This window comes from Podarcis filfolensis (assembly GCF_964270895.1).
Source record: "Podarcis filfolensis genome assembly, chromosome: 8".
Lineage (NCBI taxonomy): Eukaryota > Metazoa > Chordata > Lepidosauria > Squamata > Lacertidae > Podarcis > Podarcis filfolensis.
In genome coordinates, this window is record NC_139611.1 from 38,604,316 (window position 1) to 38,626,779 (window position 22,464).

At 44.1% G+C, this 22,464-nt stretch overlaps 1 long non-coding RNA gene across 1 annotated transcript; it reads left to right on the top strand.

The window, feature by feature from the left end:
- The first annotated feature begins 18,736 nt into the window (after positions 1 to 18,736).
- On the top strand, positions 18,737 to 20,729 carry LOC310768165. Its single transcript, XR_014551193.1, has 2 exons — positions 18,737 to 18,940; positions 20,313 to 20,729. It is a non-coding gene; the product is annotated as an uncharacterized lncRNA (long non-coding RNA).
- Positions 20,730 to 22,464: the final 1,735 nt, after the last annotated feature.

Here is a 22,464-nt window from a genome sequence, read left to right on the forward strand (position 1 = left end):
GGATTCCTCCCCCTCCCTTCGGCGGGCTTTAGGACCTGGCTCCCTTTCCGGGCTGCTCATTGCGCCTCCCTCTGTTACATTTGAACTTGGCGCGCGCGCGCTGTCTCCGACCCTCCTCCCTACCGTTTCCTCGCTCTCCGACGCAGGCGTGGCTGCTGCCGGAGAGCTGCCTGTCGCTGGTGCCTGGAACTCCTCCCCCCTGCTGCTCTCTGGTGGCGTAGCTGGTCCGGATTTCCAGCTGCTGCTCTCCGGTGGGGTAGCTGGTCCGGATCTCCAGCTGCTGCTCTCTGAATCCCCTCTGGTCCCTCCTTCCTGAGGTGCCCCTCTTGGCAACCCCCCAGCTCTGCCCACGGGAGCCCCTTTCTGTGAATCCTCCGATTCGCTGGAGAGACTTAGGGACCTTGGTCGGCTCTCGTCGCTAACTTCTCCCTCCGATTCCTCTCCATCCGTCCCTTCTGCTCCTGAACCCCTGACAGCAGGGAACAGGGTAGATCCCAAAATATTGAATTGGACTGCAAACTGGTACATTCTGTCCATCTGCTAAAATTAGGAGTCGCTCCAGTGGGAACACAGTTGTGTACAAGAATGTCTTCAGCAAGGTCTTTTGCCAAGCCACTGACGCCCAGAGAGGGAGAGATCTGTCATGTAAAAGCAATCTTAAATGACAGATGGTATAATTATTATTATCTGCTGTACAAGAATGCCTGAAGACCACACCGAACTCTCTGCCATTCACAGGTCTGCCAAAAGGAGCCCTTTTCTGTGCCAAGAGAATTCATATTCCACGCTCATAATAACTCCAAAGAAGAAGGGTTGGCCTAACCTTGAAGTGGCAAGGAGCCGGTGCTCTTGGCAGCAGGTTCAAGAGGACAGACCTTCAGCCTCTTCCACTGCATCTTTTGGGGTGGAGATGGAGAAGAGGGGGAGAGTATTTCCCTCTTTTGCATCAGATGCCCAAGTGCTCTGGTTCTGAGATGAAGTTCACATATGGCACTCAGTTATATTACCGTATTTTCCCGTGTATAACACGCCCTCTTGTATAAGATGCCCCCGAAATGACCTATTGTCACAGCCAGCAGCCACAAATCCCCTCCCAATTGCCGCAGTGGGAGCCAATTGCAAGCAGCACTTGTCGCGGTAACCTAACACCCGCCCAATCACCACTTGCAATCTCCTGCTCGCAGTGACAACCATTCACCCGTCCACCAAATGCACTACCCATGTATAAGACGAGCCCCAATTTTAAACATAATTTTGGGGGTAAAAAAACTCATCTTATCCACGGAAAAATACAGTACTTTTCAGATTTTTAAAGAATTTGAAATGGCTTTGACCAATGCTTTTTTTCTGGGGGTACGCAGGGTGTGCACATACCCCTAAACATTTTGTGAATCCGATGGTGGCTTCACTTCCTTTCCTGGTGATTTTCTGGAGTCCAAATGCAAGTACCCCGAAACATTTTTTAAGAAAAAAAGCACTGGCTTTGACTAGAATCAGGGTTGGACCGAGGCTATCTGAAAGACTGCATTTGTTGTTGTTGTTTAGTTGTTTAGTCGTGTCCGACTCTTTGTGACCCCATGGACCAGAGCACGCCAGACACTTCTGTCCTCCACTGCCTCCCGCAGTTTGATCAAACTCATGCTGGTAGCTTCGAGAACACTGTCCAACCATCTCGTCTTCTGTCGTCCCCTTCTCCTTGTGCCCTCAATCTTTCCCAACATCAGGGTCTTTTCCAGGGAGTCTTCTCTTCTCATGAGGTGGCCAAAGTATTGAGCCTCAGCTTCACGATCTGTCCTTCCAGTGAGCACTCAGGGCTGATTTCCTCAAGAATGGATATGTTTGATCTTCTTGCAGTCCATGGGACTCTCAAGAGTCTCTTCCAGCACCATAATTCAAAAGCATCAATTCTTTGGCGATCAGCCTTCCTTATGGTCCAGCTTTCACTTCCATACATTAACTATACGAACCTTTGTCGGCAAGGTGATGTCTCTGCTTTTTGATATGCTGTCTAGGTTTGTCATTGCTTTTTTCCCAAGAAGCAGGTGTCCTTTAATTTCGTGACTGCTGACACCAATAGACACTATGTAAATACACATTAGTTTAATGTTTTTATATTACAGTCATTAAACTAATGTGTATTTACATAGAGTCTATTATTATTAACAAGTAGGATCTGGACAGCAGATGGAGTAATCTTACAAGTTACCTACACCTCTGGCTTCCCCAGGATGAGTTTATTGAATTTACAGTGGTTACCTCAGGTTACAGATGCTTCAGGTTACATACGCTTCAGGTTACAGACTCTGCTAACCCAGAAATAGTGCTTCAGGTTAAGCACTTTGCTTCAGGATGAGAACAGAAATCGTGCTCCGGCGGTGTGGCAGCAGCAGGAGGCCCTATTAGTTAAAGTGGTGCTTCAGGTTAAGAACAGTTTCAGGTTAAGAATGGACCTCCAGAACGAATTAAGTTCTTAACCTGAGGTACCACTGTATATTTAAATGGCAGGCATTCTAAATCAGCCGCTCTATGCAAATTAGTGTCCTCTTTTGTCCTCCTTTTTGGGGAATGCATTTGCTCTTTTTTGGGACCAAAGCATATGTGGCTGCTGTTAATGAAATGAGGCTCCATCATCTTAACAGTTCCTCTAAATATATGTGCTTGAAGCTCAGGGTCTCCAACATGCCATACTTTGAGAAGTCAGAGTTGAAACAGTCTCTCTAGGCACCTAAGCAAGCCTTGTGTGCTGTTTATGTCTAAGTAAACAGAGGTTTATTGAGCCAGCAGTGCCTGGGTGGCTTCTTAACTTTGGTATTCTGTAGGTGTGTGTGTATTTGTACATAAGGAACAGTTACACAACGGTGATGTAATATTACACCACACAGCAGAACGAAGCTGTGTTTTGATGCACCAAAGCTCATGGCTCTGTTTTCCAGGAGCCTTGCCACTCTCCTAAACAAGTTCATCCTCTATGCTAGACACTTTTTCCAGTAATATTTGGCAGAAGGAGATGGGCAAGATTGCATAATGATCTGACAATGAGTCAAAAATGGGGAGGGAGGAGAGATAGAGATTCCTTCCAGAAGATACTATTTCTTTCTATATTTTTTAAAAAGGTTGTTGTTAGTTGCACAACCTGCAAGACGCAAATGTCCCGAGACCCTCGTTCCCACCCTTTAACCTTACATTTGCAATATGTGGTTACTTTTAATTTTCTACAGTGCCTTATTTCCCCCCACCTTTTAGGGTAAAACTCTCACAATGTGACTCACAACAATGAATAAATTCAATATATCAAACAAATAAAACTTTAAAGACAAAATCGGTCCATTTAAAAATCAAAACAGTCACAGCTCGAACTTGAAGCCAGATAAAGCCATCGATAAGAAGCTGAGCTGAATTTAAAATGATCTAATATCCATCAATGAAAGAGCTGTTATGCACACCACCAGGGAAGGGAATTCCAAAATGTGGGGCCACCATTGAAAAGGTCCTGACTTTAGTACTTGCTGATATATGATCGTTCTTTGAGGCAAATCAAAGAGTAGAACCTCTGATGATGATCCCGGGTCTCAAAATCCCGGACGTCTCCAGTTAAAAGAACCAGATACCATGGGGAAGGAAAATACCTCAGTCAGAAAGCGGCTGCTAATCCAGATAGACAATACTGGGGTAGATGGAAAAATAATTTGACCAGAGGACTAAGGCAGCTTCCTCTGTTCTCTGAGATTAGATGTGACTGAGAGAAATGGGCGTTGCTGTGTTTGTATATTCACATGCCAGCAAATAATCATTTTTAATAGTCACGTACAGCCTCTTAGCACATTGTAAAAAGTTGCTGATAGCAATGGTTTCGTCACTGCCTGTTATGAATTAAATTATTTGCTACCCTCTGTGTAGCTGCTTCTGATTATGTTTCCATTTGCTCCAGGCTGCTATGAACGGAAAGCACTCCGCATTTATATAGAGCCACCCCCTGCGGATTCTGGGCTGTTGTAAACTAAACCATTTAGCGCTTTATATATAAAAATTGCTGCTAATCACCCCTTCCACCTGGCCTGTTCTAGGCTATGCTGTGTGTGCTGAGGAACTCTAGAGGAGTAATGAGCTGGCAACTGAAACATACCAAAATTTAAAGATGTGAGCAGCCACCATAATCACAGATGGTATCTTCTATATCGCTGAGTAAGAATGATTATTTCATTAAGACTCACAGCTGGTCTTGAAAAATGCCTTGCTGGTAATTGGGTTGAGCACTGACAGCTAACACTGTAGAACCTAAAAACAACAACCCTGAATCAAGTCCTATATTGGGTGGTATGTATGCATTAGTGATTAAAAAGGATTGAGATCACAGGTGACTAGGAGGAAGACCAGGATTTACTGTTAGGTCTCTGGGTGATATGAGAAATATAATTCATTGATTTGCATTTATATCCCACCCTTTCCCCTCCCTTATTTAACCCTCACAACCCTGCAAGGTAGGTTTGACTTAGAGGCAGTGAGCAGCCTTTGGTCACATGGTGAGCTTCATAGACAAGTGGAGGATTTGAACCCTGGCCTCACCTGATGTGCACTACCTGATTTGTTGCCCCATGCCTGCAACCCTCCACACTTCCCTTCCTTTAAGTCACCACCTACCTGTGCACAAGGGACGCAGGTGGCGTTGTGGGTTAAACCACAGAGCCTAGGACTTGCCGATCAGAAGGTCGGCGGTTCGAATCCCCACAACAGGGTGAGCTCCCGTTGCTTGGTCCCTGCTCCTGCCAACCTAGCAGTTCGAAAGCACATCAAAGTGCAAGTAGATAAACAGGTACCGCTTCGGCGGGAAGGTAAACGGCGTTTCCGTGCACTGCTCTGGTTCACCAGAAGCGGCTTAGTCATGCTGGCCACATGACCCAGAGGCTGTACGCCGGCTCCCTCGGCCAATAAAGCGAGATGAGCACCGCAACCCCAGAGTCAGCCACGACTGGACCCCTTTACCTTTACCTTTAGCTGTGCACACACTGTCATCTATGCACATGCAACAGAGGCAGGGCCATCTTTACCTGGGGATGCAAGGAGTGCAGGGCACCCAGGCACTGAATTCTAGGGGGTGACAGGTGCCTGCTGCTGAAGCCGCCTAAGCTCTTTATCTATCTACCCGTTGTGAAATAATAAATAATATTGATCAAGCTAGAAAAACAAAATACATATATACCTAGGTATTACCGAAATATATACCTACTGTTTCTGACTTTGTGAGCTCATTTACCAAAGACGTGCCATGCCAGCGGTGGCACTTGTCATTCACAATGGCAGCACTTGTCAGACTTGGGGGCACTGGGTGGATCTTTGCACCCCAGCGACACATATGCTAAAGTGTCCCCTGAACAGAGGTCTGAAATGCACCCACTTCCGCTTAACCACGGCTTACTTTTTCAAAGCTGATGGAAGCTTGTTTGAGGGGAAATGCATGAAGCCCCTGCATGCAACCACAATGATCAAGGGATGGGGAAACTCCCCAACGGAGAAAGGTTGCAGCAAAGGTGAGTAAGACAGAAGCTTACAAAATTATGCACGGCATGGAAAAAGTGGATAGAGAAAACTTTTTCTTCCTTCATTTTGAACCAATGAAGTTGCAACTTAGAAGATCTGGGATGGATAAAAGAAAGTGCTTCTCCATGCAGTGCATAATTATATTATAACATTCAGTCCCACAGGAGGCAGTGATGGCCACCAACTTGGATGGCTTTGAAAGAGGATTGGACAAATTCATGGAGATCAAGGCTCTCAGTAGCTACCAGCCACGATGGCTATGTTCTCCCTCCACTGTCAGAGGCATCATACCAGTTGCTGGGAATTGCAGGTGGACAGAGTGCTCATCATCATTTTTTCATCATCATTTTTAATTGTACATCTTATAACAATCTAATGCAATACAAAAATGTGATAATAAAAATAACTTTAAAATAGGCAGCCTACATCAAAAAAGTAACATTCAACAATCATTAGAATAGTATAAAATAATAATATCAACATATAAAAGTTAAACAGAAATCCACTCAACAGTTACAATAAATAATATCTAAACTATAATCAATAAAACAATGGCAAGCCACAGTACATAAAACAATGCAATACACATTGAGAAGCAGAGACTAGAGGGTAGAGCAAGGCAGGTGGAAGGAGGCCTTGCCTGATGGAGTCTCTCCCCTCACAGTTCTTCCTTCAGGAACAGCTCCCTCTTGTGCTCAGGTCCTGCCTGCCAGCTTCCCACAGGCATCTGGTTGGCCACTGTGAGAACAGGATGCTGGATTACATGGTTCTTCTCTTATTCTTATTTCTCAAGAGACTACAGGATACATATTGATGGAGGCTAACGTCCTGTGTACTTGGCTTCAAACACTGGTAGTGGGAGTGTGCTGGAACTGGAGTAAATGGTAATATGCACACAGCTTCAGTTTTGCCCCCTGGTATTCAAAACAAATTCCTAGGTGGAGAATTCTTTAACTCTAAACCTATATTCATGTTTTCTTCTACGCATAGGTAGAACTGGCCTGCAAGGGGCATGCACTTAGCCTCACCCCTAATATCATGTGAATTTCCCTGGCACTTAGTGTTATAAAAAGTACACTTCTGCGTCGGGGTGGAGGTTGGGCTCCCCATGCAATCTAGAACCCTGATCTTCCACATGTATGAATGATCAGTCCATCTGATCAGCATGGTGTTTATTTGACAGAGTGATTAATGCATGGCTCTGACCACTGTGTACGTACACACAATTGGATCAGGGCCAAGAAGCTTAATACAGCAATAAAGCACTAAAAGTACAGCATTCCAACTTATGCAAGTCAGCCAGAGGTTACATTAGGAACTCACTTTGTTTATTTTCTAGGGTGTCTTTTCTCTTGCATCTCTGTTTCGTGTGGTGGTTTTGACGAATCCTGCTTTTACACACATACACACACATTTCGGCCCATGATTGTTCTCTGCACCTGAAGCAAGTGGTTTACTGCCAACAATATTCAGCTCAGCAGGCATTTCATTTAAGATTCCTGCTCTTAAATGTTTGCAGAAGGAATCACCCATAAATTCAGGTTGGTTGTAGTTTCAATGATGTTTTCTAAATGGTGCATTTTATGCCTCATTTCTTGCTGGATTTACGGCATTTGCGCAACTGGCTTGGCCTTGTTGGCTCCAAGCTCTTCTCGTCAACATCTGCAGAAAGTTCTCTTTTTGTTCTTCTGAATGTTGTTATTGTGTGGAGAGGACGGGTGTGTGGGGAGAGTATACACATGTTTTTGTGGACATAAAGTTAAGTGCTATTTTGTGAATCAAATTGAGTAATGGTCACTTTGGGGTTTGCTGATATCAAACTGGAAGAGATTTCACAACGCTGTTCATGAAACTAGCCATGCTTGAAGTGGATAAGGATTTTCAAGGAGGCAGATAAAGCTGTGAGAATCAACTAGACCACAACCCAAGGGCAAGATGCTCTGTAGCATGGCGTGCACATCAAAACACATTTCCAAGTCAGTGGATCAGGATGGATAAAACTGTTAGGTAGCAGCAGTGTTAAGACTTCTAGATCAAATTGATTCTGGGCAGCCAAAACTCTGGATTGCATTCCATTCTGGAGCAGAATCCAGAATGGCCTTGGCCATGGTCTGCTAACATTTAGAGCATGTATTGGAAACTTTTGGCCCTCCAGATGTTAGTGAACTACAACTCCTATCACCCCATGTCATTGGGAATTGTAGTTCAGCAACATCTGAAGGACCAAAGGTTTTCCCAGAATTGTTTTCAGGTAAGAAAGAGCAGGAGACAAACCCCTGCTCACTCCCTTCCCATAATCAGGGATTATGAAGGAAAATAAATCCCTTTTATTTTCCCCACAGATAAACCATGGACCAATTTGTCTGCAATCTGACAGGCTTAATCCACTCTGGAAGGGCTCCTATGCCAGTGAATGTTATCTACTTTGGCCAAAAGAGGAAACGTTACAGTTGCTTTCTCATTATACTGCACGGGAAATACAAACCTTTGTTTTATACCGAGTGGTTTGGAATCAAAACACAGATTGAAATCAAGAGAACACAGATCAATTCAGAAACAGACTAGACTTTTAAAAGAAAAGAAAACACGAAGATACAAGACAAATCTTGGTGTCCATTCACACCCCTATTTGTAAAGCCATCTCAGTTATATACATCTATGGTACATTTTGTACCTAAAATTTAATTGGACTGATGGCCTTTTCCCCTTTGTTTCAAACCTGAATTGCCTATATTTCAACAAGTCTAAAGGTATAAGTAGGAGCCAGAAAGGATCTCCAACAATGACAGAAGTGAGAGATGGAGAAAAGCAGGGAAGGCCAACATCTGTATTATAGCCTATCTCATAATATTAGAACTTGGAGGTCATCCAATGAAGGCGAACATTGGAAGATTCAGAAATTTGCTCTCAGAGGAGGTAGTGATGGCCACCAATTCGGATTTTAAATTAAGCTAAGGCTATCAGTGGCTACTTGCCCCAATAGCCATCCCTCCTCTGTTGAAGGCAGTATGTCTCTGAATACCAGTAACTGGCAACCACAGGAGGGAAGAGTGCAGTTGTGCTCAAATTCTGTTTGTAGGCTTTACATGAGCATCTGGTTGGCCTCTGCAAGAAAAGAGTGCTGGATTAAGGATTTAGGACATGGACAGGGTGATAAAGGGGAGAGGCACATTCTTCCCTTCACACCCTTGCAAAAATCAATGATGACTGTCTTAAACATGCAAGCCCTCACTTGCCACTGCAGTCATCAAGCCTTGGCCATGGACCTGTGGACTCAACTCTAGAAGTTCAGCACTCCCTGAACTAACCTCTTCTAGCTGATAGAACAGACTTCTACAACATACAGAAATGTCTACTGTTTTCACCCTGATTAATACGATGAAGGTTAAAAATACTGTACATTTCCACCAAGTCCTGTGAATATTTTATTTGTTCCAACTGGCAGGATGTAAGGGAGGAAAAGTTCCTTCCGTTCAATAGCACTCCACTCATGGTGGTCTGGCGCGAGTTTAAATGATAGCTTTGAAGGCTCAGAAGACAGCATCTTGGAGCCTTTCTTAGAAATCAATATGTGCAATGAAATTAATTTTCTCTCCTCTGACGATGACAGAAAACAAACAAACTACACACTTGTAATAATAATAACAATTATAGGAAAATCCACGAACATTGATTGAAGAGAACTGAAAAATGCAATTGAAAGCCAACTGCAATAGATATTTGTAAGCAAAGCTAGGGTGGGTGCGTTCCTCCCTCTTTAATATTCTCAAGAAAATATAAGAAGAGCTTGCTGGATCAGAACAATGGCCCATCTAGTCTCAAAGTAGCCAACCAGATGCCTGGTGAAAGCTGAAAAGCGGGACCTGAGCACAAGAGCACTCTCGCTTCCTGTGATTTCCAGCAAGTGGTATTCAGAAGCATTACTGCCTCTGGCCATGGAGGCAGAGGATAGTCATCATGGCTGGTAGCCATTGAGAGCCTTGTTCTCCATGAATTTGCTGAATCCTCTTTTAAAGCCATCCCAGTCAGTGGCCATCACTGCCTCCTGTGGAACATCATTGTTACTGGGATGGAAAAAGGAAATAAAAATAAATAAATACCCACAAGAATAGCAGCCAATCAAGGATGTGAATAGACACCTATTCATTTTTGTTTGTTTGTGCTGAAAAAGATCACAAAAGGATATTCAGCTCAATCCCACCATTGAGTGTTTGTCCAAAAGTTGAAGATGCCAAACTGAATGCACAGCTGAGCTGTCCGTTCAGCACTATAATCTCCAGGGAAAATTGGGAATCATAACAGCTGACTCTGGTTTTTTTTAATCTGGAAGATTGTACAGTGCACTTGAAAAGTGAGTGTTTGAGATTCTGATTTGAACTGACTTTATCTTGCATGTTTCCTGGCCAAGGGTTGAAGAGCAACCAGGAACAGGGGAGCCAGAGAAAATATGTTGGAAAGGTGAAGAACAAGGTAGGAAGCTTGAGGAAGCAAGGGTGAGGCTAAACTGGTTGCAGAACATTTTACAGCCTGAAAGTCACGTTTGGTACTGGTGGGTGGGGCTAGAGGCAAAAGTGGGTGGAGTAATTAATGTAAATTTTACCTCTGCACCATAGGCCAGTTTTACACACAGTTCCACAATGCTCTCTTGCCCATCTGGAGTTCAAGGACACATTTCAGCCATGCAAATCCACTCAGAAAAAGTGCAAAGCACAGTCAGTGAAGGCATGGCTGGAGATGGAGTGTGGTCTGGCGGAGAGTGCTGAGGGTTTCCTCATCCCTGGGTTAAAAGGTAATGTAGCACATAGTGGGAAAGACCTCTGTCAGAGCCCCTGGAGTGATCCTGCCATTCACAGTAGGCAATTGATGGATCAATAGTCTGACTCAGCACAAGGATATTGTCATATATCTTCATATGCTGCCATATGTCCACCTGCATGCTGGCCGTAAATATGAGTTTGGGAATCCCGTGTTTGCTACTGAACATCTCCTTCCATTATGGGTTGCTGTGCTACACACTGGAGGCCTTATAAACATGTAACTGGTGACCTGAGGGTGGCAGAGGGGACGAGTGTACTAGCTTCAGCCTCCCCTGCCTGTTTTCATTGCCTTCCATGAGTTGGAAGCTACATATGGTGGGGAGCCTTTTGTATCAGTGGAGGCTCCCTGCATGTCTTGGAACCTTGGTACAGGGAACCTCCATGGATACAAGAGTCCCCCCTTTTTAGACAGCAGACTTCCAGTGTGTGGAAGGCAATGAAAGCAAGCATGGAGAGGGCAGTGTGATCACTCCACTTCCCTGACTCACTCAATGGCTGCATTCACAGGGCACAGGAGCTGGTGTGGTGTAGTGGTTAAGAGCGGTAGTCTCGTAATCTGGTGAACTGGGTTAGATTCCCCACGCCTCCACGTGCAGCTGCTGGGTGACCTTGGGCCAGTCACACTTCTCTGAAGTCTCTCAGCCTCACTCACCTCACGGAGTGTTTGTTGTGGGGGAGGAAGGGAAAGGAGAATGTTAGCAGCTTTGAGACTCAAGCGGGATATCAAATCCAAACTACTACTACTACTACTACTACTACTACTACTACTATTCTTCTTCTTCTTCTTCTTCTTCTTCTTCTTCTTCTTCTTCTTCTTCTTCTTCTTCTTCTTCTTCTTCTTCCTTTCCCCCAATGTTTCCCTATCAGTTTCCTCACTATATCTGAGCTTTCACACCATGTAAAAGCCACTTCTGCAAATCTAATGGAATATAGCACATGTTTAGCACTCATTTTCTTTTTTCGGAAAAAGGCCCATTTACAGCTCCTTTAACCCAGAAAATTATGGCAGTAAAGTGATGTGATTTTGAGTGGTAGACTGGCATATAGTTCTTTCCTGCTGTTTCCCTGGGGGAATCATGGAAGAACAGATGTAAGAATGCACAGAAAGGGACAGGAAGCTGTGACATTGCCCAATGACATCTGTTTTGTATCACATCATGCCCACTGGTATGAATGACATTTAGCATGGCATGCTGGTATATTGGTCAAAAAGCCACTGTTTCAACATCACTTCAGTGGATGTCCATGAGCTTTAATGTTGGAACAGAGGGAGAAAAGCTTTTCTTTCTCCACTTCTATCGTGTCCCCTTTTACTTGCCTTTTCTCTAAACCAATCAATCTGATGGTTGGGGACGTAGCAATTTTCATCTCCATCAAGGCTTTGGGTTCAGCCTACTACAGCTGTGTTCACTTCAATTTCTGTTGCCTTTTTTACTCCTCCACCAAAGTTGGCAGGGGCCTAGGAAAAAAAAATCTTTTGGGGATTGGTCAAGCTGCCAAACTGAGCGCTAATCGCCCTGCCCTAGATCAGGTCCCTTTCCAGGTTACACCCCCTCTCTCAAGGTCACAACCCTTAATGGCTCTGCTCTGCACCTCAAATAATTTTGCATGGCAGGAATGTGTCCTTGCACTGTGATAATGCCTCTTGCTTGCCTGAATGGAGAAGTGTGTGGGTATAAAGACCCCTGGATTTCAGATTGCTAGAATGTAGCCTACTTTCCGGAGGGAAAAGTTGCACCCCTTTTTCCTCCACCCACATTTTCCTCAGGCCCTGCCCACAGTTTGCTCCAGCTCTGCCAACCATGCAGCCTCATTGTAGCAATACCTGTACAAAGAGAATGTGGGCCTCAGGTTGAAAAAGGTTCCCCACCCTTGTGCTTGAGACAAAACAGGAGCAAATGCCTCTTGATATTGAAAAAAGTGGTTGGAAAACCCCAATATGGAAAGGTCTGGGAAATGTGCATCAGACACTTCCCTGAATCTCTCTCCTCCAGAGCTTCAACAGATGACTGAAATCCCCAGTCTTTAAAAGCCCTTGTAATTTTTCCCTGGACATTTGCCAACTCCAGTGGTTAACAAGAATGGGCTCCATATTTTGCAACTAATAACATTTCACCCTCTGAGTCGGGCTTTTTAGGGGAAAATTGTGGCCTTTGAGCTTGACTCTGCTTGTTGATGACTTAACAAGCATTATTGTCTTCAGGCTGATTGCATTGCAATCAGTTTATTCCCAGACTGAGTCATTTATGTGATCATGGGAATTTTACCATTAAGCTTCTCCTCTTGGGCTCCTAGAGCCAAGATGCAATGAAACACAGTGGTGTCAGGGCAGCTTCCCCAGGTTGTAACCCCACATTGCTCTGTGAATGTGCATATAAAATCAGCAGCGGAGATCTTTTTTTGCAGGCCAAGGGTCATATTTCCCCGAGGGCAACCTTCCAGGGATCACATCTCAGTGGTGGGAGGGGCCACAGGTGAAAGTGGGTGGGGCAAGAGCAGAGGTTGGGAAAGGGATCTGGCCAGAAGGTCAGTACAGTGACTTCAATTCCTGGAAGCCAAGTTGCAGTGATGCCCTTCCTTTCCTGCCACTTCTGCATCATGGGCCACTTTAACACATGGGATGGAGCCACTCTCCTGCCAATCAGCTGGTGTCAGGCAATGGAGACCTTGGTGGTGGGGCTAAAACCAGAGGCTTCCTGGTTGATGCTGACCCATGACAGGGCCTTTTCAGTGGTGGTGCCTCAGTTGCAGGATGTCCTCCTTAGTAAGGTGCACCTGACTATTATTATCAACATTCAGGAGGAATTGGAAAACATTCTTGTTTTACCCAGGCTGAAGAATACTGCTCCTGACATTAAATGTATGGAAAAAGAAGAATGAACAATTGCCTTTTTAATCGGATTCCATGAAAAAAAAGGAACTCCCCAGCCAGAGATGGAAGATTCCAGGCTGGCTTTTTGTAGGTGGAAATGTTCACAGGGGCGTCCCATCAGGCAAGAGGTGAGAGGGAAGAGAATGTTCAGCCCACCCCTTGCTCCAGCTTAGAGCAAGGAAACAATGATGACAAATTCATAAAGAATTACTAGCTTACTTTGCTCTGAACATTTTCTGCCAAAAAAATAGATGTATTTTATATTGTGTTTTACTCCTGGTTATTCCAGACAGTCCATTTATAGCACAAGAAATGCAAAAAAAATTGTTGTTTCGGTTTCAGAGATCATCCTTCAGAGGAGGCGTTTCTGCTTCAGGGAGATCCTATGGAACTCACTCTTCCAGGAGGCAATGATGGCCACCAACTTGGATGGCTTTAAAAGAGGATTAGACAAATTCATGGAGGAGAGGGCTATTGAAGGCTACTAGTCGTGATAGCTAGGCTGTGCCTCCATGGTTGGGGGCAGCAATACTCCTGAATGCTACTTGCTGGACATCACAATAGGAGCACTGGCAGAGGAAGAGGAGTGTGGGGGGAGTGCACCGCCCCCGACAGCACGATCCCAGTGGGTGCCACGCCCCGCAGGTGGTGTGCCACGCCCCAGGACGAGCGCCACGCCCCTGCTGGTGGCACGGCACACCCCAAGACATGCGCCAGCCCCGCTCCTGCCTGCTCTCTGCACCCTCCTGGTGCCGGAGCATGAAGGAGGAGGAGAGAGCACTCTTCTGCTTAAGTTCTGCGACAACAAAACGTTGGACAAGATGAGCCATTGGTCTGATCCAACAGGCTCCTTTTATGTAGTGCTCAATCACATCACACAGGGTGCTCCCAGACTCTCATTCTTTGCTGTTCTGCAAGCTGCAAGGAGAACAGAAACTGTCCTTGTATACCCTTGGCGCACCAGTAATATTTTGTAGCTGGGTTAGCGGTGCATGTTTCAATAGCTTGTTTCAATAGGGGTTGGGTGATTATTATTATTTTTTAACAGTGCCAGGGTTGTGGGTTTTTTGTTTTTTGTTTAGTATTTATTTAAATAATTTATATCTGACTTAACTGCAATCACATCTAAGCTGTGTGCAAAAAAAATAAATACTGAAAAAGTATACATCAGTTTAAAATCTCATTTCAGGTAAAATGCTGGTTGGAAGTTGGAGCTGACTAATCTCGGATAAACTCCTTGTCAGTTTAATTGCTGACTTTAATCGCTCTTTAGACTTTGTTTCGAGTTTGCTGAGCCTGAGAGTGAAACTAACACCAGCTTTCTCCAGATTTCAGCATACTTAGTTACAGCTCTGATGTGAACTTTCTCTTTGAATGATGAGTGCTCCCTCTCTTGGAGAGATGGAGCACATGTAGGTCTTAAAAAAATTATAGAGAGGCAGAAGACAGAGAGAGAAAAAGGCAAGAAGATGATAATTTTTTAAGACTAGGTAGACTAAGGTGGCATGTAACATTATACTGCTAACTCATATAAAATATCAAGATAGTATACAGCTATATACAATATATCAAGACAGCTGTATATAACATATATTAAGAGGGTATAAAGTTATATACAACAATAAACATAAGCACCATCAAAACAATACAAAATTATCATTAAAATGACTGGTTAATATAAATGAAGTTACATGTGTTTTATATCTTTTTAGCTACTGTTGATTTTAATAATCTTTAGACTGTTTTATAAAAACCTGTGTTTAATTGTCTTTTTAACTGAGAATTGTAATTAATTTTTTTTAATTGTAAACCACTTACAATCAAGTGGCATATAAATATTGTTAAATAAATATAAATAAATAATCATGTTGTCCTTTGAATGCCACCCAAGTAAGGAAATGCAAGTTGTTACGTGCAAAAAACAACAACAAACCAAACCAAACAAACATACAAAAAAAACCCCTAATTTCGTTATGGCTGTAATTATGTAATTTTTTTCATGTTGTAAGTCACCTTGAACTGTGGAAAAGCAGCATACAAATAAAATATGTATGCATTTATATGTTGCAGAATCTGTTTCTGCAAGAGCATGTTGCAGAATCTGAGATTTTTAAATAGAGAAGCATTAAAATGAAGCTGATTCTGTTTCCTCCCCCCCCCCCGACCCTGCTGCCTTTTGGTGTTTCCTTTCTACTAAACCAAATCTTTGTGTTCAGAATGACTTTGTTTTAATAGCAAGCAAAGCTGGAATCCCAGAGACTTCTTGAACTGATTTCTCAGTTAAAAAGGTCAAACAACAGATGTAGCTGTTCCTCATGCAATGTTCCATGTCCTGTTAACTTTGGAAATGTAACCAAATGTTCTGCCTTTCTTGAGTTTGCAAACCATGATCTGCGAGCAGGTCCAGCGAATGGTTTAGGGAACCTACATCCTGAAGGATAATTGAAACTTAACAGATTTGAGCTTGATTAGCAATCTGGCTGAGAGATCCTTAGGAGCCCAAAGGAAATAGCAGGGTGAGCATGCAATAAATAAAAACACAGTCAGTCAGTGAGCAAATCCTATGTGGTGTGAGAATATATTCTGAGCCGGCCCATCCATGGGGGAACTGAAACATTTGGCCTAGCCCTACAGGATTTGCCAATTCAAGTGTAAGCAACATTCTGCACACTAAAACATTTTTACTGTTTTTATAAGAACACAAGAGCTCTACTGCAATCAGACTAAATGTCTGTCTAGTCCCAGCATTTTGCTTCCTAGAGTGCACAACCAGAATATGTGTATGAAGATGAAGACACTTTGGTGGTCTATAGTTGATCTCTTCCTTGAATTTGCGATGACCAAGTTAAATATTCCTCTGGCTGAGTTCAAGCACTTGAACACACTGAAAAGTATCTCTATAACGGTCTATAACATTGACATCTTCTATAATCATATTATATAATCTGCCCATTTGCTTTTAACTCCTGAACAGTTTTGCTGGTGTGTTCAGTAGGCAGTTACAAAATGGGGAAGGTAATGGACTGTATATGGGGAAATGTTATCTAGAGGGTCCAGAATGCCCCATGCCCTCTAGAAGCCGCAGTGGGAAATAGCTCTGCTTTCTCCTGATTCTAGGGAGGCACCGATGTCTTTGTGACATCATCAGATATGACTCCAATCCCAGTCCTCATCTCAGACCAGTTTGCATGTCTAGCAATCAAGAAGCTGAAAGGACTCAAAGTTGGACATATGTCCTGTTTTACAGTAGGACTTCTTTATTTAAAGGCCTGTCAGAAGATAGCCTCAATCTGAAGGGTTCCTCTAGTTAAGCGGGGGGGGGGATCTGGTCCACCATGCCCCTCAGTCCAGCCTACTACCAGGTCAGTCTCAGCAAGCCCCCACCCTCCACCAATCATTCAGTGTTAGGTAAAGGTAAAGGGACCCCTGACCATTAGATCCAGTCGTGACCGACTCTGGGGTTGCGGCACTCATCTCGCTTTATTGGCCGAGGGAGCCGGCGTACAGCTTCCGGGTCATGTGGCCAACATGACTAAGCTGCTTCTAGCGAACCAGAGCAGCACATAGAAATGCCGTTTACCTTCTCACCAGAGCGGTACCTATTTATCTACTTGCACTTTGACATGCTTTCAAACTGCTAGGTTGGCAGGAGCAAGGACTGAGCAACGGGAGCTCACCCTGTCGTGGGGATTTGAACTGCGACCTTCCGATCGGCAAATGCTAGGCTCTGTGGTTTAACCCACAGAGCCACCCGTGTCCCTTCCATTCAGTGTTACTTTATTGCATATTCCATCAACTGGTGCACCCACCATGTTCTAATGGTGGGAAACTAACCATTAGACATTGGCAACAGGCCTTGAAAAAGCAGACATAGGGTATCTCATCCCTCCATTTTTAGGGCAGGGGGATAATGGGTGAAGTACGAATGTGGGTTGTAGCTTGATTTGTTTACTAGCTTCAATCTCACTCAAAAACACGCACACTTAAAAGTTCCGCTTAGGAAGTTCTGCAGCGAAGTCCCCACCTCCCTGTCACAGTCAAACATTATGTCTTTCCTCTCCCTTTTGATCTCTTTGGACTTTTCCTCTGTTCTTTGCTATGGACCCCAGCGGTGTTTCCACATTTTACATGGAGCCAGCTGACAATTGTCATTTGCCTGAGAGGTCAGCGATTGATTTGAAACTGAGATACGTTGGTTTGTTATTTTTTTAAAAAATCATCCATCTCCATCCCTGGTGGGGCGCTTCCCATGGAAAGTACAGCAAGGAACTCGGCTAATGGCAAGCATGGAATCTGTTTCAATTGAGTTGGCAATTTCAGCTGGCTGGCAGGTGGCCTGTAACAAGCCATTAAAAAAATGTGCGTCATTCCTGCAGCTTTCTTCCTTTTTTTTTCCTGAGGAGAAGCACATCCGGAAGTTTCTTAATGCTTCCTATGTTGCAAAATGGAGAGAAACTTGAAGATCCTCCAGGCAGAACTAGAATTGAATACATAAATTTATAAAGAAAGCCCAAGCAGCATGGATTGCACAAACGTATTATTAGCTCCATGAATTTTCTTTGGGGCTTTGCTGGAAACTCCCCAGTAAGTCATGATAATGGACTGAGATATTGAATGTCTTTTTTCCTGGACACCTTGCAGATGGCATTTGATGTGTTTTTGGAAGTCAGCATCAAACACAGATAATTATGCTTGACTCAGTTTTTTGTGGGGGGTTTTATTCTGCCCATTGACTGACGGCTACTTTTCTAGAGAACGAAAAAGGCCTACACAGTGATAAAAAGAAATGACTCTAAAATAAAGATTGCTGGGAACTTCCAGCAGATGACTGGTCTGTTACCCCAATTATAGAATCATCTCTAGTTAATAAAAGGGACATTGTAGCTCATCTGGCAAATTGCCAAGTGACTGTTAGTTAAAACCCGCTAAGCAATGCTTCCCCAACTTTTTCGCGCCACTGCCCCTTGGTACCATAAACTCACCCACTGTGTCCCCTACCCAATAAGAAGCATGATTTGGAATAGGAGTTTGCACAACCCACTAAGGAAGTTAATAACACAATAAATTTCAAAACATTAATTAATTGCACATTTTTCAAAACCCAATTAATTTAACTAATAATAAAATAATTTTATTTTTAAACAATATATAATAATAATAATAATAATAATAATAATAATAATAATAATTGCCATCTACACCTCCAGCATCCCTCTGCTGCACCCTGGCCTCCTAGTGCTCCCCTAGGTAATCCCATTCCTCCCCCACAGGGAATCACAACTATAGTAATCACACCGTCAAACATACACAACACTCACAGTACGAACTTGTGCATGTCTACATTGAAGTAAAACCCCACTGAGTTCAATGGGGCTTATACTCATCTAGGACTATTCCTACCATTAGGCAAAGTGAGACAACTGCCTCAGGTGGTGGATGGTGATGATGTCAATCTTCTTGAGTGTGAGAGCCCTCTCCCCTCTTGTGTCTCCCAGCAACTGGTAGTCATAAGCATTGCTGCCTCTGACTGTGGTGGCAGAACATAGCCATCATGGCCAACAGCCATTGATAGCACTATCCTCCATGAATCCAGCAGTTTCTAGCTGTAGAGAAGCATCAGCTACATCTGAAGGCCTCCTGCTCTGGATTCTTCACTGCAACTTTGGCGAGTGTTCCTCTGACGCCCAAGAGATGGCAGCACACATTTCATTCCTGGGTAAATGGAATGTTCCATGAGCCACCAGAGGGGCTATTGGGAGTAGGATGAAACGCTAGTAATCTAGAAGACAAACGGCTCATATAATCCTTTCTGGTTTATTTGTTAAAGTCAAATGGTTCAGCCCAAATGGTTTTCATGGCTCCCTACCCCCCACAAAGCACAGGTGGGAGAGGATGACTTTTTATGCTAGACAGACAAAGGATGAACCTTGACAGGAAGCCAATGAGCACATTTGCAGACACTTTGAGAGAGGCTGTCTGGCAATCTTGTGCGGGAATCTTATGATTCAGCAGCAGTTTCTGGTTAATTAAATTATGTCTTATCTCACCAGAGGAGAGGAGGAAGGGGGCCCCAGTTCTCTGGTGGCGACTCTCAGAGGCAAAGAAGAATGCCTTTCTTTATTAAACCTGAGTGGGAAGCCAAAGTTATAAAATGACCAAAGTGTATTCATTCCAAAGATATGTCTACAGGGGCCGTAGCTTGGTGGCAGAGTATCTGTCTTGCATGCAGAAGGTGTCAGGTTCAATCCCTGGTAGGGAGGTAGGGCTGGGAGAGACTCCCATTCTAAAGCCTTGGAGAGATGTTGCCAGGCAGTGTAGAAAACGCTGAGCTCGATGGACCCAATGGTCTGATTCAGCATAATGCAGCCTCCTCTGTCCCTATGTCTAAATGAATGAAGAATTAAAACCTACCACCTAAATCATGGGTAGGCAAACTAAGGCCCGCAGGCCGGATCCAGCCCAATCGCCTTCTAAATCTGGCCCACAGATGGTCTGGGAATCAGGGTGTTTTTCCATGAGTAGAATGTGTGCTTTTAAAAAAATGCATCTTTGGGTTATTTGTGGGTTATTTATTCGTTCATTCCCTCCCCCCCAAAAAAAATAGTCCAGCCCCACACAAGGTCTGAGGGACAGTGGACTGGCCCCCTGCAGAAAAAGTTTGCTAACCCCTGACCTAAATCAAAGAGAGAGAATCTGCTCAGATGTTGTTGGAGTGAATCTGCCATCATACCCAACCATGCTGGCTGAGGCTAAATGGAGTCCAACAACATCTGGAGGGCCACAATTTCCCCATGCCTGAGTTATTAGATCAGGCTTCCTCAAACTTGGCCCTCCAGATGTTTTGAGACTACAATTCCCATCATCCCTGACCACTGGTCTTGCTAGCTAGGGATCATGGAAGTTGTAGGCCAAAAAACATATGGAGGGCTGAGTTTGAAGAAGCCTGTATTAGACAATGGTTTGAATCAAGGTCAAGGATTTCTGGGGAATTCAACTCAATAGTACTCAATCTGAGCATTACAAGGGTGTAATTCCAGAGTTTTCCTGCCATGAATGCCACTCACAGCTCTGTGCCCGGATTTCCCAAGGTCTGCTATTTGGAACGTTTTTTACAACCCGAGGTTCCCATTTGGCAACTCGATATCAACCCCAAGTTGATGAATTCTGAAAGATCTGACAACTGCTAGAGATGGATTCCTGGCATGGTTCACTTATCCCCTGGTATAAATTTCCAGCTGTTTAAAAGAATGAAACTGGAGGGGTGGAGGAAGAGAAGCGCCCCCCCCCTTGTGTCCCTCTCCATGTGCTTCAACAGCCCCAAGCGGGATAATTTAGAATGAATTTTGGTTTGACGTCTTTTGGCAATCCTGTTGCATAGAGAGCAAGACAAATGGTCCTCTTATCTCAAAAGCAGCAACCCACAAGCACTCCTGTTTCTAATTGGAGCCTGGCAGAACTTCTTTCTTCCATCCATCAAGCTGGTGAATAAAAAATGAGTAACCTTACAGCTGGGACTCGCCAATGGTGAGTAGCAACGTTTGGGGAGGAGGTAAAGAAATCAAGGCCATTTAGTACCATCATTCCTTTCCTTGAGCTCAACATTAACTTGTTTTCCATTGTAGTTTTTGAAGAACCTGGTTAACTTTATCTCTTAGATGAGGGAGGATAAGAAGCACTCCTCTCCCCTGGGGCCTTTGATAGTTGGTCCAGCACTCCAGAAGGGGCCAAATGACAAGGCAGGACCTGAAAAATGTGGCTTATTTGGAAGGCCAGGAGTACAAATCTCTTTGGAAAGGGGATGTTAGGTTTTACTGGGGTTTTTTGGGGGGGTCTTCATCTCTGTATTTCTTGCATCCCTCTTTTGTTTTGATGAAAAGGGATGATTTTAAGAGGGTATGTGTGCTCCCTCTCTCCCCTGCCCACCTTCTTAAAACAGCCAGACAAAGGTAGAGGCAAAATGTATACGAGTGGATATTTTATTTTTCTTCATGTGCTTTCCAGGATCACATCCTGTTGTACACACTCCATCAGGAAGAGACTCCAGGAGTTCTTGCACTTACCCAGGGCTCTGTTCCTTTGGAATGAAGGTCAAAAGGGACAGTGATATTGTGATAGGAATTTTGAGGTCTTAGATATATGTTAAATGTTCATAAGTGTACCAACCAAGCACGTACATAGATCAGCACAGGAAGACCAACCTGAAACCATTTTGATTCCCAAACTAAGCAAAGGTTTTCTCTGCAAGGTCAAAGGAAAATGGAAAAGCCTCCCATTGTCTTTTCCTTCACAAATCCTGTCTTAAGGGTATGTCTGTATTTGAATAGGGTGAGCCTGTGACCTGACTCAGGAACTAAGTATTTATCATTACTAAGTATTTATCATTACAAAAGATTGGCCAGGCTCCCCAGGGTATCCAATCAAGTAAGCAGGCAATCAAATCAAGTGACTATTAAACAGGTAACCTGTCAGACGAGATAAACAAGTCACTCAGTTTTCTGCTTTAGACCACCTTTTCTGTGATGTAGGTATGATGTATCTGGGGGTGGTGGTCTTGAGTCACACCCCTTCTGTGATGTATGTGTGATGTTTCTGGGAGTGGTCTTGAGCTTGAGGGCAGGGAATTTAAAATGTCTATATAAGGCCTTGTGCGCCATTGTTCTGGGTTCCTCCTCCCTCCTGCGTTGTGATGAGTGAGGACCCTGTTGCAACAGATCAATAAAGATCAGGCTTACTAGCTGCTTTGCTTCTCAATATTCTCTGGTTGGCCTCTGTTATTTTATCCTACCAATAGGGAACCTACGGTACATAAGGACTCTATATGGGCTCTTGGATACCCCATAAGGGAAAAAGGGCAGATTTTGTTTACAACAGTGTCTGTAGGATATATGGTTTTATTTACACATATGGTGGCGCTGTGGTCTAAACCAGTGTTCCCCAGCCTTGGGCCTCCAGCTGTTTTTGGACTACAATTCCCATCATCCTTGACCACTGGTCTTGCTAGCGAGGGATGATGGGAGTTGTAGTCCAAAAACAGCTGGAGGCCCAAGGTTGGGGAACACTGGTCTAAACCACAGAGCCTAGGGCTTGCCGATCAGAAGGTCAGCGGTTCGAAACCCCATGACGGGGAGAGCTCCTGCTGTTCAGTCCCTGCTCCTGCCAACCTAGCAGTTCGAAAGCACGTCAAAGTGCAAGTAGATAAATAGGTACTGCTCTGGCGGGAAGGTAAACGGCGTTTCCGTG